The sequence below is a fragment of the Protopterus annectens genome, chromosome 9.part0 (genome assembly GCF_019279795.1).
Source record: "Protopterus annectens isolate FY-2018-M chromosome 9.part0, PAN1.0, whole genome shotgun sequence".
Classification (NCBI taxonomy): Eukaryota; Metazoa; Chordata; order Ceratodontiformes; family Protopteridae; genus Protopterus; species Protopterus annectens.
Window position 1 is genome coordinate 1730783125 of NC_056743.1, and position 19666 is coordinate 1730802790.

Consider the following 19666-nt stretch of genomic DNA (forward strand, 5'->3'; position numbering starts at 1 on the left):
GCCTAATACAAAATAATTACTTATTAATTAAGCAAACATTCAGATTTGTTTCATATAGTGTGAACCTATATGTACATAATACTAATATTTGGACAGCTATAACAAGGTGGAAAGGAACATTGTCAATAGATAAAGTATTTACAAGTTGCAGTTCATAAATGCAACATTAAAGTCACTGAGTACACTCTTTGGAGCAGAAGTGACTAGATAATATAGCTTAGACAAAAATATATTTGTACTTTGTCTAAGAAATAGATCTTACTAATTCCTTCTCACTAAACATAACCAAAGTATGCTGTTGGGGAAGGAGGGAGGGATGGGTGATCATCCTCTTGAGGAACTTGTATGCAGATGAGGACCACGATGGCTTGTGAAACTCCCAGCTGGCACCAACTCCATCCACAAAGAAGATGAAGAAGAAAAGACCAATGCTTCTGACAACAGGGTCCATGGCATTGAAAAACATCAGCAAAATGAAACTAGAAACTTCAAGACAAAGTCCACGGCAGCAGATGCAGGACAGCAACCAAAGCTTTATAAAATATAAAAAATATATACAAAAATGTATAAGAAGTTTCACATCACTGATACATACAATGACATGTTCAATGATCTGGAGCCAGGCATTACTGACAATGAAGTTAGAGCAACCCTAGAAAGAGTTGTTAAGATAAAAAGCTGCACGGAGGGATGGAATTCCAGCAAAGTTGATTAAAACATTTCAAAATGATGCTGTTACAGTTCTGCTTGGAATTTACCAGCAAATTTGGAAAATAAGGTGCTGGTCAATAAATTGTAAAAGGTCAACTTCTATTCCAATTCTAAAAATGACAATTCTAAAGAAGGTTCAAATAATCAAGTAATTGCATGTGTTTCTTATGCTAGCAAAGTAATGCTCAACATCCTGCAAACTACACTCCAGCAATATATGAAACAAGAATTGAAAGATGCAGAAGGTGGGTTAGGAAGGGCCACAGACACTAGAACTCAGGTTGTCAACATCTGCTGGATGATGTAGAAAGCAAAGGAGTACCAAAAGGTATTTACTTCTGCTTTGCTGACTACTTTAAAGCTTTTGACTATGTGGAGAATAACAGACTTTGGCAAGTGCTTACAGAAATAGGAATACCAGGGTTAGCTTATTTGCCTCCTCAGAATATGTATGCAAAACAAGAAAAAACAGTTACAACTGCATATGGAACAACTGGTTGTCTCAAGAATGGGAAAGGAGTACGTTAAAACTGTATATTGTCATCCCACTTATTCAATTTATATACTTAATCATCCCAAAATTCAACATACGTACATCTTTAATATATCATGCAATTATGCAATAAGGTTTACTATTATGTCCCTGAACTGCACAAAGGCAAATCGCAGTTATTCCAAAACAAAACTGCGAAATACAAAATAATGAACAGAAAAAAACTCGAAGTGTGGTGACTGTAAATATCGATTTTGACATTTTTGAACAGTCACCACACTTCCGGGAACAGCATCACTGCATTGCACAGTAAACAACGTGTTTGCAGGAGGCAAGCCCCCCCTGCACCCCCCCATGTGGGGGACTGTGCCCCTGCTGCTTATATATATAAACTCCAGGATCTCACAACAGTGAGGGAAAGGGTACATTTCCCGATCCCCACTATGGTGCAATCTGCATCACACTGTCAAAACTCACAACAGCAAATGCTGTTTTGCATTCGCTGTTGCAGGTTTCAACATTGTGGCATTCATTTTTTGCCGTTTTGCACTAGTGAAAATCGACTAAAGTTATATCGGTGAAATAATAGTGAACCATGCAATAACATTGCTTTAAAAAGAAACTTCTGAACACTGAAAAAATGCCATTATATAATCCATACTCCATTTTTTTCCTCAATTCTGCTTTGATGCAACTCAGTGGAGACAGCTTTGTGAAGTTCTAGACTCATGCTTGCCATGAACATGGATTTATATTTGTAATATGCAGTGAGAAAGTATTCTGTGGTACTGTAATTTTTGACTGGTGCAACATCATATTGGGTAAACTAATCATCATCCTATACCATGACTTTAAAAATGTGTATCTTCTTGTCAGTGTTGTTTAATATACTTCCTTCTCATCTAACATCAGTTGCTTACATTATCATAGTACTCTTTCTTTTGTCTGAATTTTCAAAAGAATATATTGTTATATTTTCTATCTTTGAAAGTCCAGATGGGTAAAACCCATTACTAGTAGAGGCCTAGGGAGAAAAGCTCCATATTTAAGTTACACATTATGTACATTTATAATTGCAGAGTAAAAGAATCTAGATATGATTTCTAAATGTCATTTTAACACAAAAAACTGTAGACAGAAATTAACATAAGCTGGCTAATTACTGCATAGAGAAATATACATTAACAAGTAATGAATTTATACCATGATGTCTGCAGGGAAAAGATCAGATTGGAGTGTTTTTCAGTTTAGTAATAATTTACAGACATGCAAGTAGAATGTAGCTTAAAAATTAAAAAAGATATGAAAGGAGAAATTATGGAAATAAGCAGAAACATAACTGGACAGCGGAGCAATTGCAGTTGGTGGTGGGGTGTGAGAGAAGAAGGAAAAGTAAGAATTTGGGAAGTAACAGTATGAGTAGGAGCAATGAGGTAAAAAAACTTTAGGAAGCAAAGTGGTTGTAAGAGTTAGGGAAACATAAACTCAGTAAAGCTATCTGGGTGAGCAGGAAGAAACAAGCCTTATTTGGCATAGATTCTGTTTAAGCAAAGTTTTACAACTATTTAAGTTTTCATTTTGTTTTGCGTGGGATTTTGTTACAGAATTTTAACATATAATGAGAGTAAAGGGAGTCTCCAGCAGTGTTGAATGTTGCACTGATACATAATAAAAGTTTATTGCTAGAGTGACGGTCTCCAGTGAGTGAATAGTACAGCAAAATAACAAGGATAATAATAATAATAATAATAATAATAATAATAATAATAATAATAATAATACCAATAATATCAATAATAATAATAACCAATAATAACAAAGTGTTCTGTTTTTCTGCCTACCTTCAAACTCCAGGAAACCCAAATAGTTGCTATCTTACTACCATTATAATGTTCTCCAATATTAGACTGAGTACTCATTTCTTACCAAAATTTCCTATTATAAACAGGAGAAATTATTGTATGATTCTACACCTTCTTATGCTATGCATGTATTTCCACATCAAGCAATTCTGGAGACCTTATATATACCCTATTACATGAAAATTATTGAGCATTTTATCATATCCATCAGCATCATACATGGGAGGGTGACCTAATGGTTAAGGTGTTTGCTTTACAAACACAAGGTGCAGGGTTTGAGTCTCACAAGGGATAATTGGCTAGGCTTAAAATGGCTCGCAAGGGCAGTAAGCTAAGTACTAATCTATGAACCTATTAGTCAGGCCCCAGTGGCCTAATGGATAAGGCATTGGCTGACTAAATGAGAGATTGTGGGTTCGAGTCCAATCTAGGGTGATATAATCTTGATACTACTGAAGCTTTTATAGCTCAGATGGCTTAGTGGTAACTTGCTGTGGCTATGATGTGCAGGGTCCTGGGTTCGAGACTTGCAAGGGCTGATTATTTAGGTGGGAGGGTGGCCTAATGGTTAAGGTGTTTGCCTTACAAACACAAGGTGCAGGGTTTGAGTCTCACAAGGGATAACTGGCTAGGCTTAAAATGGCTCGCAACGGCAGTTAGCTTAGTATGAATCTATGAACCTATGAATCTATACTACTAACTGCCCTCATGTCAAACAAGCACTTTCTTTTAAATCTCAAGTCCACTTCTGAATTCAACACACCAGCCTCATTCAGTCTTCATTGCTTTATCCCATAACATTCAACAAATTATTCTCCCACTTCATAACTGAACACATTAGCCCTGGTAGTGTCATTTAATTATACTGCCTGCACAATTCTCATTTAAGTGACAACAAGATCTTCTTCACTGCCCAAAGAGGAATCCCGCTTGTAAAAAATATAGCTAAACCTCTAAAATGAAACATTCTGAAACTCATTTTTTAAAAGATAGTTTGTCATAATTTCCAAGTAAATAATATATTGATTTCTTAGTCACATTATTAACACTTTCAAAATTAAATATGTCAAGCAAAGTTATTCATTAGCGCTCTTCAAGAAAAATCTTGATGAGTGGATGGAAAATAGGAAATACACCCCGGTGATCACTTCTGTGTCTCTGCTCGTAAGCCAGGGAATCCTGTTGGCTAGGCTTACGTAGGTCCTTGGGCCGATAGCCTAGTACCTACCTATAAACCTATAAATTAATAAACATTTAAGTATTGACTAATCCTTGTTTTGTTCATAGAGTTGAACAGGTTCAGTTGCAGGCCTAGTAATAACACTTTCACACAGCTTGTGAAAATAGTTAAGAAAGCGTGATTTTTTTCGCTAACATCTTAATCTATGAACACAGACTGATACAAGATTCTGCCCTTCATTTATATGCAACAAATAATAATTTTGAAAAGCCTCATTTGTGTGTTAATTCCCGTTAATAATAGATTAGCTTTACCTTAATAAAGTCTTACCACTGAAAATTAGTCAGTTTGAAAAAGAAAGTATGTCCTCCAGTATGGACATACAAAATGTGTCTTTTCTCTTTGAAAATCATGCTCTTAAACAGAATTCATGGACTTCATATCAGTCTTGTCCAAGATATTTCCCTCATTTCCACTGTATTCTTTTGCAACTTGGAAACTCCGAAATAGATCCAAAGCTTTGGAAATGTCTGAAAACAATCCCACCCTATTCAGGAAAAAATAGTAATGTAAAATATATGCATTTATTATTTATTTGTTTATGTATTTATGTATTAGCATTTGTTTATTGGGAAAGTCCAAATGGGCCATAACAGGCCCCTTTTCAGCAGTGGTCTGGGTGGAAGCTCCACAGGTAACAAATCTTACAAGCTGTGATACAACTCTACAATACAAGCAAAACAGCGAATGTTAACTATCATATACAAAAACATAGAAGAGCTAGATCCTGGAAATCACTACATTCCACAAAGTAACACTTCAGTTTAACTGCAGCAATGCTAATCTACTGAGTCTTCAGATGAAATAAAACAAGAAAAGAAGATCCAAACGGCCACTCAACTTGTCTTTATTTACTTAAAACAATCCAGTACCTTGGCCTTTTGCCTTCACAGAATCTGACATTAATAATATATTCCCATATATATATGGGCATAAAAGCACTTTGAATACACTTTGTATTTTTTGAAGCACTTTGTGAAACGGGTCTTTTTAATTTTTATTGCACTACTTTATATGGGGGAGAGGTCATTTAACTCATTTCTTCCTACAAGAGTACAGTTGTCAGAAAAGCAGAGTTCTATGTACCCTCTAAGAGTGTATTCATTTTTTAAGGAGACAGGTATACTTGTCACGGTTTTCAAAGTCTAATTAATGAAGTCCTTGTAAAGGTAAATACATAAAACTAAGGCAGCAATGTGGCAGTAACAACCACCATTTTTTGCTAAGCATAACAGCTAAATGGTCAGCATGAGATGTGCAGAGCTAGAGTTATTAAGGAGTGTTTACAAAAGGTTATGAAAAAACAGGGCATTTCCATGTTTACATTAATAATGCAAAATGTAGCATGGAACTCTCATGTTGGAAGTGGTATATTCAAGCAGGGGGTCTTCATAAAAAATGAAATTAAAACATAATGGGTAATGTGGAGAAATTTTGAGATATAAATGCTTTTAGTAAAGCAGTTACAGAAATTATGTATAGATTCATAACTACATTCATTTCATAAAAGCTGTGTAACCTATAGGTGTGCAAATGGAGCCATTGTATGCAAAACATTAAGGCACACAATGTTGCCACTGATGCTCACCATCTAACATAAACAGTTTTGTAAATTAATATTGTTTTGACATATTGTGGAATTATTATATGCATAATTTACATAATTTCAGCAATTTCATAAAACAACAGCAATATCATTTTGTTTCGTCACAGCACTAGTGTTTTTTAGAAAACAAACTATAATTCTCTTTTATAAATTTGCAGTACAACATCAGCATCTACAGACAGATTTTGGATACTAACACCAGTGTATAGACCATTGTCTACCAAAAAAATAACATATTTTACATTTTTGTAACTCACAAAATTTATCAGATATTATAAAGCTAATGAAGTCTGGAGGACTTTGTAGAAAAGCCCCAAGGAAGCACATAGTTTCTTTACTTAGACGATATCAGATAGCAAAGGTGTTAACTAGCTCCAGGTGCAGAGAAAGTTAACGAGAACAGATTACTGTGGTTCAGACTCATCTGCAGAAAAACAGAAGACAATCTGGTGAAGAACATTTGGGACAGAAAGGAAGAAGGCAAGAGGAAATGAGGGCATCCAGAAAAGAGATGAATGGATTATGTGAAAGAAAACCTGAGACAGTCATGCATGACTTTTGAAGCGGGTAAAAGAGTGACATTGAATTTAGAGAAATGGCAACAGTTGATACAAAACCCTGACCCCATGCAGAAAATTGGAAAAAGGGGGCTGATGATGACTTTTAGGACTAAATAAGTTAAGAAACAAATAATATTTAAATCAATTTTTCTTCTTAGCAGGGATAAAAAGGGTTGGTAATTGTTTTAGGTATCTCAGACATTTATGTCTGTATACAGACAACAATAATCTTGGTGGTGTACATAAGTTCATAGGTAATTACTTGGCTATTGAGTCCAGGGAGCCTTTTAGAAGGCCTCGCCATGCTTCTTGAAGGTGATAATCAAACCCTCTACTTTGTGTTTGTAAAGCAAACACTTTCACCATTATGCCAATCCCTAAACCTAATCACATTTTACCTCTTGCTTGGATTACAATTCAGCAGGAGGTAAGATGCTCCAAATGAAAAGTAAAGCATATGTTGTAATGTGTTTCTGCAGGTTCACTACAGAATACCAAAATTCCACAATCCCGAGACTCTGAAAACAGAAGACCAGAATCTCGAGATTACAGAATCTCAAACTAAAAAAAAAAAAAAAAAATTAAAACATAAAACAAACTATTCTAACGTTTATGCAAGGGAGGAGCTTGTGCCCCCCCCACCCCCTGCAACTTAAATATATCAACTCCAGGATTGCACTACAGTGGAGTGAATGGCAAAGTTCCCATTCCGCACTGTACGGCAATTCACATTCACTACTTACAAGATTTCACAATCTCGAGATTCTGGACATCGGTATTCAGAGTCTCACGATCGTGGATTTCGGTATAATGTAGTGAACCCATTTCTGCATAGCTATAAGCTTTAGGATGCATGGCTGATGACCATGACAGTAATCCGGACAGTTATCAGCTAAGCACTGTAGAGTTATAAACAACAGAAAACTGAGAAAACAGCTAATAAATGAATTATTACAAATAAAATGATTAGCAACAAGGAAAAATATTACATGGAGAAGTATGTGTGAAAAACAGTACAACGAGGAGACAAAATGTGGAGCAGTTTAAAAATAAACTATCTTGGCAAATGAAACCAAGTCCAATCAAGCAAACTTCAAAATCCATGAGCATCTCAAGAAGCTGTGTGAGTACACAGTCTAATCGATCAACATAAATAATGTTGGAAGGACAGTTATCTTCTGTTTGTACCCTATACCAGAGATAATCCACAATAACCCAGATGTGAAGCTAGACTTCATCTTCAGACAATCTAGGACTTTGCTATTATTTCCAAGATAGTCATTATAACATCATTAGTTCAGCATAACTCATCTCCTTTCCTTTCCTTGTTTTTTGGTCCATCCCTGAAGTGCTGACATCTGCCTAGTATATTTATTTGTCTTTCAACACCCATCACCACACTTGCAACCACAGATGCTGATGTAACTCTAACTCAGCTACACAATTTAAAAACAGTCCAAATTCAGAAGTCTGGAATAGGTAAGTAAAATCTGAAAAGACATCAGCAAAGATCTTTCAGAAGTTCTTGGCACATCTAGAACTGACTGCATAGAAATACCTGGCACAGTTTAATGTTGCTGGTACCTTTTATCCATGGTCAATTGTCTGAAACCAGGATGTGAGCACTATTATGTCAAGGACAGACAATTTGAGCCTCCTGACCTTGATTTATATATTTACTTAATCTCAGTGATGAAACTAAGGATAATTTATTCTCAGAAGACATCCTTCTTGCTCTATAAAGGCTCAGAGGTATAATCTGGTCTCAAGAGAGTCAGCTGGGTTCTTCTACACAGGGTTCCATGATTGAGGCCACAGACTAAAAATAGCAGACTAAAATCTGATGGTACCTGTTCATGTGGGTGAGGGACTCTACATTTAGGGATACAGGTGGACAGTGGTCTCACCTTTGATAACCACATCGCCATAACAGTCAGGAAATCCTTCGATGTGGCACACCTCATCACTAAGGGCTTTTCATGCAGAAAAAAGGAGGTCATTGTCCCACTGTACTCATCTCTCATTAGACCCATTATAGAGTACAACACTCTGTTTGGTATGTACCTCACAAGACATCTTCAACAGCTGGAAAAGCCACAGAAATACCTCACTAAAAGAATCACAGGCCTAAAGCAGATGCCCTATGCTGACCATCTAAAAATACTCCTGCTATACTCTGTGGCATATTGTCTACTCAGAGGCGATCTCTGCTTAACATACAAGGCCATGTCAATCCCTAAGCTGTTGGACATGCTCCACTTAAAGAAATCCCAATCCCTCAGAGCCAAATGCTTCAGGGACCTAAACCTTGTCATCATAATGAACAAAACATGCTGGAGGGATAGGTTCCTGACCTAGAGACTCCCCATACATGCCAAGCAGAGTGCCTCCTTGGCCCTCTTCAAAAGGAACCTTGTCGATTGGATGGGAGATAGGAAATTCACCCCGGCAATCACATCAGTCACCCTGCTAGACAGGGGTCTAGGGAAGTAAATATTGTAGGAAGAAATATCCAGGGAATTGTTATGGCTAGGCTTGTACAGGCCCCAGGGCCAATAGCCTAGTACCAACCTATGAACCTATGAATCTATAAAGGGAACATGGCCTGATCTCTGGACTGCAAATTTCCATTGTCAGGCATGTCCAGTTGCTAAACCCCTTATATGTTAACTAACAGCAGGCACTGCCATTAAAACCAATAACATCCACAAACAAGTACTGAGACCAGGAACTTTATCAGTACCCACTTTAATTGATAAAATAAAAACAGATATTGAACACTTTCATCCATTAGGACTTTATCAGAATAATCAACACCATAAAAAAGAAGCTTTATATAGCGTTCATCGACACTAAATTAAACCCAATTACAGTAATTAATTGTCAGTTGTAAAACGTTCAACACTTTTAGAGCCCCACACCCACAAAAATACAAATAAATAACCTGTTTTTACACAATCCAAATTACCTAGTTCATATATGTTCTAAAGACATGCGTCTGGAGCATTTCTCCCTGGGCCTCCGCTGAAAACAGGATCTGTGGAACGTAGTCAGACTTTCCCGGTCAACAAATGTTAAATAAATAAATAAATATAGATATATATATATATATATATATATATATATATATATATATATATATATAGTACTGGGAATGATTTAAACAAATCTTTATATATATATATATATATATATATATATATATATATATATATATATATATATATATATATACATATGTGTGTGTGTGTGTGTGTGCAAACAAACATCAATACATCAGCTAAAAAACTCATCTTAAATATGATCCTAGAATCCTGTAAATGTGAATGTGTACAAATTAAAATCTAATTTAAAAATGTCAGTAAAAAAAGGTTGTCCCATAAACTGATTTAAGAATTGATGTAAATGTAAGACTTATGAAAAAAGACTTGTAAGGAACCCAGGATTAGTCATCAAGAAAACTGGGCTATATAAAAATCAACACTGATAAAAATAATGCCAACTCCTGCCCATCGTATTGGTTACAAATAAAACCCAGCCAACTAATTGTCCGGGTATAATATAACAATAATTTGTGTATTTCCAAAATCTTAAATGTAAAAAGCTTCTTTTAATCAAAGCAAACAACCAATAGAAATCATATTGTTGAGCCATTTGTAGAAGTATTAGTTGCCATCTCAGCTCTTTAAGCTCTAATAAATCTTTCCATGGTCCTTCTCTTCTGTCAGTTCTCAAACTAAAACAAAGAATTTGAACTTGTGTGTACCATTCCACATAATATGTTTATTGAGGGCATTTTGCTTATTGTTTCTACTTATGTTGTATAGTTGTTGGTATAGTCTAGTCCTAAGAGAATTGTTAGTTTTCCCTATACAAAATTATTTTTTAAGATTGTGCTGCATAGGCCATAGAGTAAAAATAGCAGACTAAAATCTTTTCATGTTGGTCAGAGATTCTGCATTTAGGGAAAGGGAACATGGCCTGATCTCTGGACTGCATGTTTCCATTGTCAGGCATGTCCAGTTGATAAACCCCTTACATGTTGATAGTGCAATACTATGCCCCTTCTGGAGCTGGTGAGGGTGGGAATTCCCTCTCGTATGACTTCCAATAAAAAGACAAACAAACTAAAGTCCAACAACCCAGAGGCAGATAAAGATAATTTACTAACCCAGAGACAGATAAAGATAATTTGACCTTCTGACTCACTTTGCAAGTGGCTGATCTGTTCTTTACTGTAAACTGCAGTCTCAGTAAATGCACTGTGGAATGTCTCCCAGCCCCTAGTCGTTCTGCCTGATATGCCTTAACAAGTATCTGGGTGGAAAAAGAAAGAAAAGTCCTATGTCTTCCCCGCTACAGAGCCTTTTTATCAGTGTTATCTGTAGCACAGAAGATCCATTATTCCTCTCCTGCATCTCAAAAGAAAGTGGACACCCTTTGCAAGTTCCTAGCTCAATGGCGTGGGATTCTTACTAGACATCACAGAAAAAACATCTTCATGACTTCTTAAATCCAAGCACAGGACTCAGAAATGAGAACATTTCACTACTTTGTCAACAAACACGGAATCTACATTTCTGGAAAATTTTGAAAAGAGAATCTTTTCATCTGTCATGCTAGGTTTAGATCCCTCACCTATTTATCTTACCAGTTCAGGATATCTATTGAAGCAGAGCCTGGAAAAGCATTTGTACATCCCTGAATCTAGATTCAAAGATCATCTGTTCAAGATCATCTGAATGCCTTCTAAAGTGGGTAACAATAGAATGTTTTGAGATGCTGATTGTTTTAATACTATGGCTTTGACAGTGGGCTAATTGTTTTAATATTATGACTTTGACAGTTGGCTAAGGCATGTGCCTATATGTAATGGCCTGGTTGTGGCTGTCTTCCATTAGAGATGCATTTCATTCTGGTATCCACATTTAAGAAGAAAATCATTATACCAGCCTTCATAGCACATGATAGATAACCTCTTGAAAATGAAGGTGGATTTCACCACTGCTAAGACATTTTATGGCCACCTCTTCTACTTCTTTTAACTTAGCCAAATCTCAAGAAAAGGAGCCCCCCTTAAGGAATGAGGAGAACCCTTAATCATTACTCAGTCCTGCATCCCTTGCAAGTACCAGCTAAGTCACCCAAGATGATGATTGTGCTGTCCCAACAGCTGCAGTCCTGATATTAATTTATGGTTTCCCATGTGGGTAGTTTCCCAACTCTTCCCAAGCCTGAAATGGTTTTACAAAGGATCAGTGGGTGTAGCTATAGCCCCAGTATGCCATTTATTAGCACTTTGTTCTGTACCCTCAAGTAAGAGTTTGGTCAGAGAACAAGTCTTTTTTCAAAAGAGCTTATGGTACATGCCCAGACTTGATTCAACAATGAGGAGACTGTCTCTTCTTTGAAATGTGTCTTGCAGTTCTGCTTTAAAAACTTTAGCTCTGAATGGGGCAGAAGAATGATGTCCATTCCTAGATCTTGGTAACTTTAACAAGAACAGCACAGTGTTTTATTGGCATCTTTATTGGGCATCATGTCACTACTGTTGAAGGTTTCCTGGAGGTGTCACTGGTCTTTACAGACTCCACTTGGTATGGGACCCACAAAAGAGGTGCTTCCTTCTATTAACTCTGGGCGGATTACACTTTTTGTACAAAATACTGATGTTTGGCTTGCTCCCACTACATTTATGAAGGTGCTTGTCACTACAGCTTGAAGGAAGAAACTCCATGTTTCCATTAATAGGTGAAAAGGTTCCTTGTAACACACCTGGAGTGAGTATTCCCATGTTTACAGTCTCTAGGAGTGAAGATTAGCTGAGAGAGAGAGAGAAAGTTTTCAGTTCCACCTCATCTCCATCAACTATGTCAAAAGACTACTAACCAAACTTAAACCTACAACCCTAGCAGCTGATGGCATCCTCTCCAGAATACCTGCAGTTGTCAGCTAATGAACTCACCTACCCAATCTCTATCCTCCTTAACAGATCCATATCTAAATATACCATCTCACCAATCTGAAAAACCTCCTACATCATCCCTCTACACAAAGGTAGCATATCCACTGACCTCTCCAACTACTGCCCAATCACCATCCTGTCCTCACTAGCAAAAATACTTGAAAAGTGTATTCACCACCAACTTATGCTATACCTACTTAATAACCACATTCTCTCTCCCATCCAACATGGATTCTGTCCCACCCACAGTACTACCACAGCCCTACTCTCTTTCACAAACCACATCAACCAAAACAGACACTTAGGCAAACTAACATCTGCCATTTTCTTGGACCTGTCAAAAGCCTTTGACATGGTCAACCATCCTAAACTACTTCACTGCCTCACTGAACTGGGTCTTAGTAATCATGCACTAGCCTGGTTTCAGAACTATTTATAAAGTAAGCAATGACCAGTGCAATGGGACAACAACCTTTCCTCACTGCTACCCATTACTACCGGAGTCCCACAAGGGTCCATTCTAGGACCCCTTCTATTCTCCATTTTAATTAATAATCTCCACAGCATCTGCCAAGATGCAGCTGCTATACAATATGCAGATAACTCAACATTCATCTGCTCAGCCAGTGATCCCCACAAACTCTTCACTATCACCCAAAAAGCCTTCCAATCTACTGAAGCCTGTTTTTTTAACAAAAACATATTACTAAATCCCAAAAGACCAAACTCTTGCTATTCAAACCAAACAAGTCCACCACAATGCCCAACTCCTTTAATATTGTGTCCAGAGATGGGACTATCATCTCTCCAGACACTCATACTAAATTGCTAGGAGTGACCATTGACAACAACCTCAAATTTGATCTACATATAAATCAAACAATAAAAAACATCCTCAAAAAATGGGCAGTCTTACAAAAATAAACCATTTCTAACTCAACCTGCCAGAATAACCATAGCTCAAACTCACCTCCTCTCCACACTACTCTATGCTGCACCAATTTTCACCTACCTACTCAAAACTGAAAATGTCAAGCTCAATGTCTGCTACAATCAAATAGCCAAATCTGCCACCAGTGTCCCCTACCAAGCCCACCACTGCCACTCACTAAATCAACTTAACTGGCTTGAGTTCCCTAATCTCCTATCATCCCATCAACTTTCTTTTGACCATAAACTCCTAGTACTTCTAGACAAAACCCCAGCACTGTCCAACCTGCTAAAACTACAAACTAATCCCAAGCAACTTTGCTCTAGTAATAAAAGACTAATCAAAATGACCAAAAGCAATAACACAGCAATAACCTCTTCCATAACCACATAGGCAAAATTTGGAACACCTTACCTTCTTCCATTACCTCAACCGACTCGAAGGTTACATTCAAAAAGCAACTCAAAGAACACCTAAAACTCTCATGGATATGCTCCTGCTCCTGCTCCCCTCTAGACTGACCTCCCTCACTCTCACCCTCCCAACTTTTAGCTCCCTGTCACATCTTCCCTTTATTAGGAACAGTAACTCCTACCTATGGTGTTTTCATCTCCTAATATCTACTCAGAGTGTTTACAAGTATTCACATTCCAACTTAGAACTCTAATACTAGTCACACACTGAACCCTATCATCTCACTTAACCTCCCTTACTTATGTTTCTCAGACAATGTGATAATTGGAACTACTGTACTTTCCATGAACTTTTGTATTTTTAAACTTCACAACTATGTAACCTTTTTTAACTCTTGTGTTCACTAATGTTATTTGCATGCTATGTTGTTTGATCTGTGGCACTTTTCTCTCCGGGCCTCCAATGAAAATTGACATGTATCCAGTCAGACTCTACCTGTCAACAAATGTAAAATAAATAAATAAAATATTTATTTATTACAGTTAATAATGTAGGTGCCAGATTGTCAGTGCTCTTTCTTGATATGCAGGAAGTTTGTCTGCTCAAAGACAGAAGGTGAACTAGAAGGCTCAATGGCAAGGCACATCCTTGTAGGGTGGTGAATTATGTCACAACATAGGGACTATGCCCCTGAGTTTGAAATAGCCAGGGAAAGCAAATACTGAACTAGACCAGAAGAGAGAAAAATTCCTTCTATAGGCTCACCAAGGAGATTTCCAACCTTAATCATCTGATTCTGGTATACAGTTTCAAAGCAAATATTTACGCACATACAACCAGATGTATCGCATCCATGTGTCTCTACTTGTCCACATCTGTGATGATTTCATTGCATAACTGCATCAGGTTGGATTATGTGGACTTCTGCTATTTTAAACAGTGATGTTAACAATTGAAAACAGACTCAAACTGACTTGTAAAAAAATAATCTTTTTAGTAATATGCTTTTGAACACATACTGTCATACAGAAGAAGACAGTATAAATGTGGCTATCATTGCTAGTTGATCAGTTTCACTATCAGATTTTGTTAAATTCAGGACTGCATAATTCATTTGAACAAATCTTTCACTTTGGTAGCAGAGAATATCCATAAATATAGCAAAAAAAGGATGTATCTGAAAATTTCTCAGTTTGAAACACACTTTTTCACAGAAAATGTGAGGTACCATTCAGGTTAATAATTCAAAGGCTGATAGTTTTGAAGTCTGCGGGGGGTGTGTGTGAAGTGATTGTGTATGCAATGTGGCATTCTGTCTTCTCTTCTCCTCAAAGTTAGAAAAATCTGACTCCTATCAAGAAATGTGTTTGACATTATTCTACTAACATAAAAGTTGAAATGCAGATCCAAATTGCTAAGAGTACATAAATACTCACACTTTTGTTTTATCTATGGTAGCATTTACTGTAATTCTATGGAACCTCATACCCTAATATGATAACTTATTAATGCTTTACACTAAAACACCTACAAATTTTCTTCAGGTGTCCCTGCATATAATTTTAATAAGGGTTTGGGCACTGGTATTTTATGTAGTCTTTAGCTGCAGAAACCATTTACAGCAAACATTTAGTAACATCTTCATTGCTTGTGCGATATTAGTTGGTCAAATAGCTCAATGTTAAGAAAACTTGATTCATAGGCAGATCTGGCCACAACAAGAAAGGCCTTATTATTTCATTACTATGTTTCTGAATATAACACAAATGTTGTCAAACTTGTCCACTGTAATGGTCTCCCTAGTAGTTAGTAGTTCATGCATAATATTAACCAAGGCCTATCCCTGCATGTTTACACACACACACACACACACACACACACACACACACACACACACACACACACACACACACAAACACAAAGAAGTGAATGTGTGTGACTAACATGTTTTGACAGCAGTGACATTTTTGTCCTTGAGCAATATTTTACCTGGCTGAGTGAATCAGGAGCTGTGGACATTTGTTGGAGAGGGCATATGGCTAACTATCACTAGCCACGCCCATAGAGGACTGCATTAGCATGTGGTTTTGTCTATGACACCGCGCTCCATGCTGACGTTTTCACTAGGGGTAAACCTCAGTGGTGTAGCTGTTCATAAATTGGAAAAGCTTAAAAAAATGCAGAAACCTTCCAAAAATAGTCTTTCAAATTGTATTATTTCTGAATCTCAGAGTTAGTATCACTGAGTATTGTGGCTGGAAACTGACTTACCTGCTTATACTTCAGCATTAATACTCAGTGTACTTTTACTCATATGTCATTTAAATTGATAGTAATAATATCTGATTGAGGTTATTTATTATATTAGAAAATTTCTCTTACCAATATAAAACTAATTGTACTGTAACATTTTACTTGAGCATTGTCTTATTAATTCTGCAAATATTTTCCAAGATATTTTACAAATAGCTGAAAAGTACTCTGTCTACCGTAAATGTAAAAACTTTGCATACATTTATCAATCATTAGCTTTAAATATCAGCTAATTTATTTGTTCATTATCTTGATGCCCTCCTTAACAATGAACCTGTTTATCAGTTGGGCTATATGTGATCTGTATTGACTGTGATGAATTATATGATTAATTTGATAGACTTTTGCCAAATGGCTGCAGTTGTACATGGAAGTGGTCATTAAACCAGTTCACCTCCATGGTTAGCAACTGCGGTGGTGGTGCTGCGGTAGCGTTGTCGCCTCACTATAAGACATTGTCCTGTTTGATTCTCAGCTAGAGTGTCTTCTGTGCGGAGACATGCGTGAATGGGCGTACCTTAGTTGAAGGTTGTGCGTCAGGGCTGGCAACTCGGCACGTAAAAATCTACTGCCAATCATTAGCAGACCGGAGTTCCGCTGTGGCGACCCCTAACCGGGAAAAGCCAAAAGACACAACAACCTCCATGGTTAGCATATAAACAAATGAAATTATATTGTAGGATTCAAAAGTGTCTCTTGCAGTCTTGGGCTGATCTTGTTCATGTATACTGTATAATCCCTAAGTTATAAGTATTTGGAAAATAAAATAATACATACAAATTTAGTATGGCATTACAGACTTAGAAGTTAATATCAAGTTAGGAATTTGGTGTCACTTCTATATTAATAACTTACCATTGCAACCAGAAGAACTTGCACTGCTGGAAAAGCTTTTCTTAGAAACAAGCCTGAAACCTTCTTGACACGTACAGGAGTAACTTCCAATTGTATTGTTACAGACAGCATAATCACCACATATTCCCTTATTTGCTTCACATTCATCTAGATCTGCAGTTCAAGGAATAAAACATAATGTTTAACACACAACAAAACTATAAAGATGTATTCATTGCCAGCAAAACTCAAATGTGCACAGTTATGAAATTTTAATTCACTGGAAACCAAAATGCATCACTGGTATGTGATAAGTAGTAGCATTGTTTGCTGCAAAAGTTATCACACTGCAAACACTTGAAAACACAAAAATAAACATGTAATTTAATTTCCATTGTACTATCATTTGTCATATTTAATTAGTTTTACTGTTGTAATTTAGAACTCCATGAGGGTAGCAGGGTGAAAGGTTAAAGGGGAAAAGATGCTCACTGTTCAGTTCCCTGCTGATGGTAGTGATACTATAGAAGACCGGACTGCTCACAAGTACAAATCCAGAACGGTGAGTGACAGATACATGAGGTCCAGTGTTCTCCATTTTTCTCCACAAACTCTTATTACGGCCAAAAATAATAAAAGTAATTGCCATTGTTCTTAATTGTTGCTGAAAGCTTTGGCTTTCAGTTCATTACATACCTTTCAACTGCTTTTGATTTTGTGTCAAATGTTTTGTCATGTCCATCATAAAAATGTTCATATATGATAAACCGCTGATGATTGCAGTCAGTTAATAACACCAAACATTACAATTCCATATTTCTTATTGTTCAGAAATTCATGTTTTTGTGAAATCAAATCTACTAAAGCTTTATGTGAATTAAGAATTATATTTAAAAACTATCTCTGATTTGGGCCTTTGTCCACTCAATATTTTCATCTTTGTCTGTGTTTCTTGAGGAATGAAGTTGAGAGCTATGATTTGGTAGCCAGTATTTCATTGCAGCTACACATTTTCAAATCGCTTACACAAGAATTGCTGGATTTACAATAGGCACATTGTTTCACTTCTCCAATAATAATGAGGTTTTACTATCTACCTATGCTGAAACAACATTACTAATTTTTGGGACTACAGTCCAAAAAACATTGTTTCATCTTGAAAGCATTTTCATTTTACTCTGTAAAAGGTGAACTTTAATGAATTTCAGAAAAAGAATAACCCTCTAATTAAAAGGAGAAGGCAATATTCAACAGTTCCTATCCTCAGAAAGGGTCATGCTGTTGTCAAAGTACGCTTCTTGTGTAACATTCTGACAGCTACTTGAAAACACTGACACTGTCCATTGTGCTTCATTATTACCCTGATATTGTTGTCACAAAATCCTAGGAAGGTGACCTTGTGGGGATGACTTCAGCAAAAGGCCAAGCAGTGAGTATCCTTCCTCTCTTCAATGTGTGTGTGTGTGTGTGTGTGTGTGTGTGTGTGTGTGTGTGTGTGTGTGTGTGTGTGTGTGTGTGTGTGTGTTTGTACACATTTTAAAATAGATTTGAGCTGTGTCTTGCTTACATCCAATGAGAAGCATGATAGAGTTTCAGTCTTTATAATTATGATCAGTTCTTGTACAGTCTATATGATCAGCTCTTACACAGTTTTCCCATCTGTCTGAGTTTCTGCAGCCATCTTAGAAAATGTAAAAGAGGTACTTATGTCTGACATCCAATCTTCCTTTAGTGTCAGTTCTTCTTGCATTACAACTTTTCCTGGAGGAACACCATGAGAATTCTTTGACTGATATTCATATCACAGGCAGTCTTCTGGTATGGTACTGAAATGAGAAAGTTCATAGGTTGGTACTAGGCTATTGGCCCTAAAGCCTATGCAATTCTAGCCATAACAGTTCCCTGGAAATTTTTCCCACAATATTTACTTTTCTGGACCACTGTCCAGCAGGGCAACTGACATGATCCCCAGGGTGAATTTCCTATCTCCCATACAATCATCAAGGTTCCTTTTGAAGAGGGCCAAGGAGGTGCTCTGCTTGACATGTATGGGCAGTCTATTCCAGAGTATGGGGAGTCTCTGGGTCAAAAACCTATCCATCCAGCATGTTTTGTTCATTGTGATGACAAGGTTTTGATCCCTGGAGCATGTGGCTCTGAGGGATTGGGATTTCTTTAAGTGGAGCATGTCCAACAGCTCAGGGTTTGACATGGCCTTGTATGTTAAGCAGAGATCACCTCTGAGTAGATGATATGCCACAGAGTATAGCTGGAGTTTTTTTTAGATGGTCAGCATATGGTATCTGCTTTAGGCCTGTGATTGTTTTAGTGGGGTATTTCTGTGGCCTTTCCAGCTTTTGCAGATGTCTTGTGAGGTACATACCAAACAGGGCATTATACTCTATAATGGATCTAATGAGGGATGAGTATAGTGGGACAATGACCTCCTTTTTTCTGGATGAAAAGCCCTTAGTGATGAGGTGTGCCACATAGAAGGATTTCCTGACTGTTATGGCGATGTAGTTATCGAATGTGAGACCACTGTCCATCTGTGTCCCTAAGTCTTTCATCACACTTTTGATGTTTAGTGTACTGCTACCTATGTGGTAATTCATGGATACATGTTTTTTTCTCAAAGGGGATATCCACATCATTTGGGGATTCAATAATGGGTCCCAGTTTGCAGTCATCTGCAGACTTTGTTAGCCAGTCCCTTAGTGTTGGCCTGTACTTCAGA

General features: G+C 37.0%; 1 protein-coding gene across 1 annotated transcript in view; it reads right to left on the reverse strand.

The window, feature by feature from the left end:
* Positions 1-19666, reverse strand: part of LOC122810771 — a 447989-nt gene that overhangs the window by 300367 nt on the left and 127956 nt on the right. The window contains exon 2 of the mRNA XM_044082332.1: positions 16951-17103. The gene's annotated coding sequence lies outside the window, so the exon portion shown is untranslated. The remainder of the gene's footprint in view (positions 1-16950; positions 17104-19666) is intronic.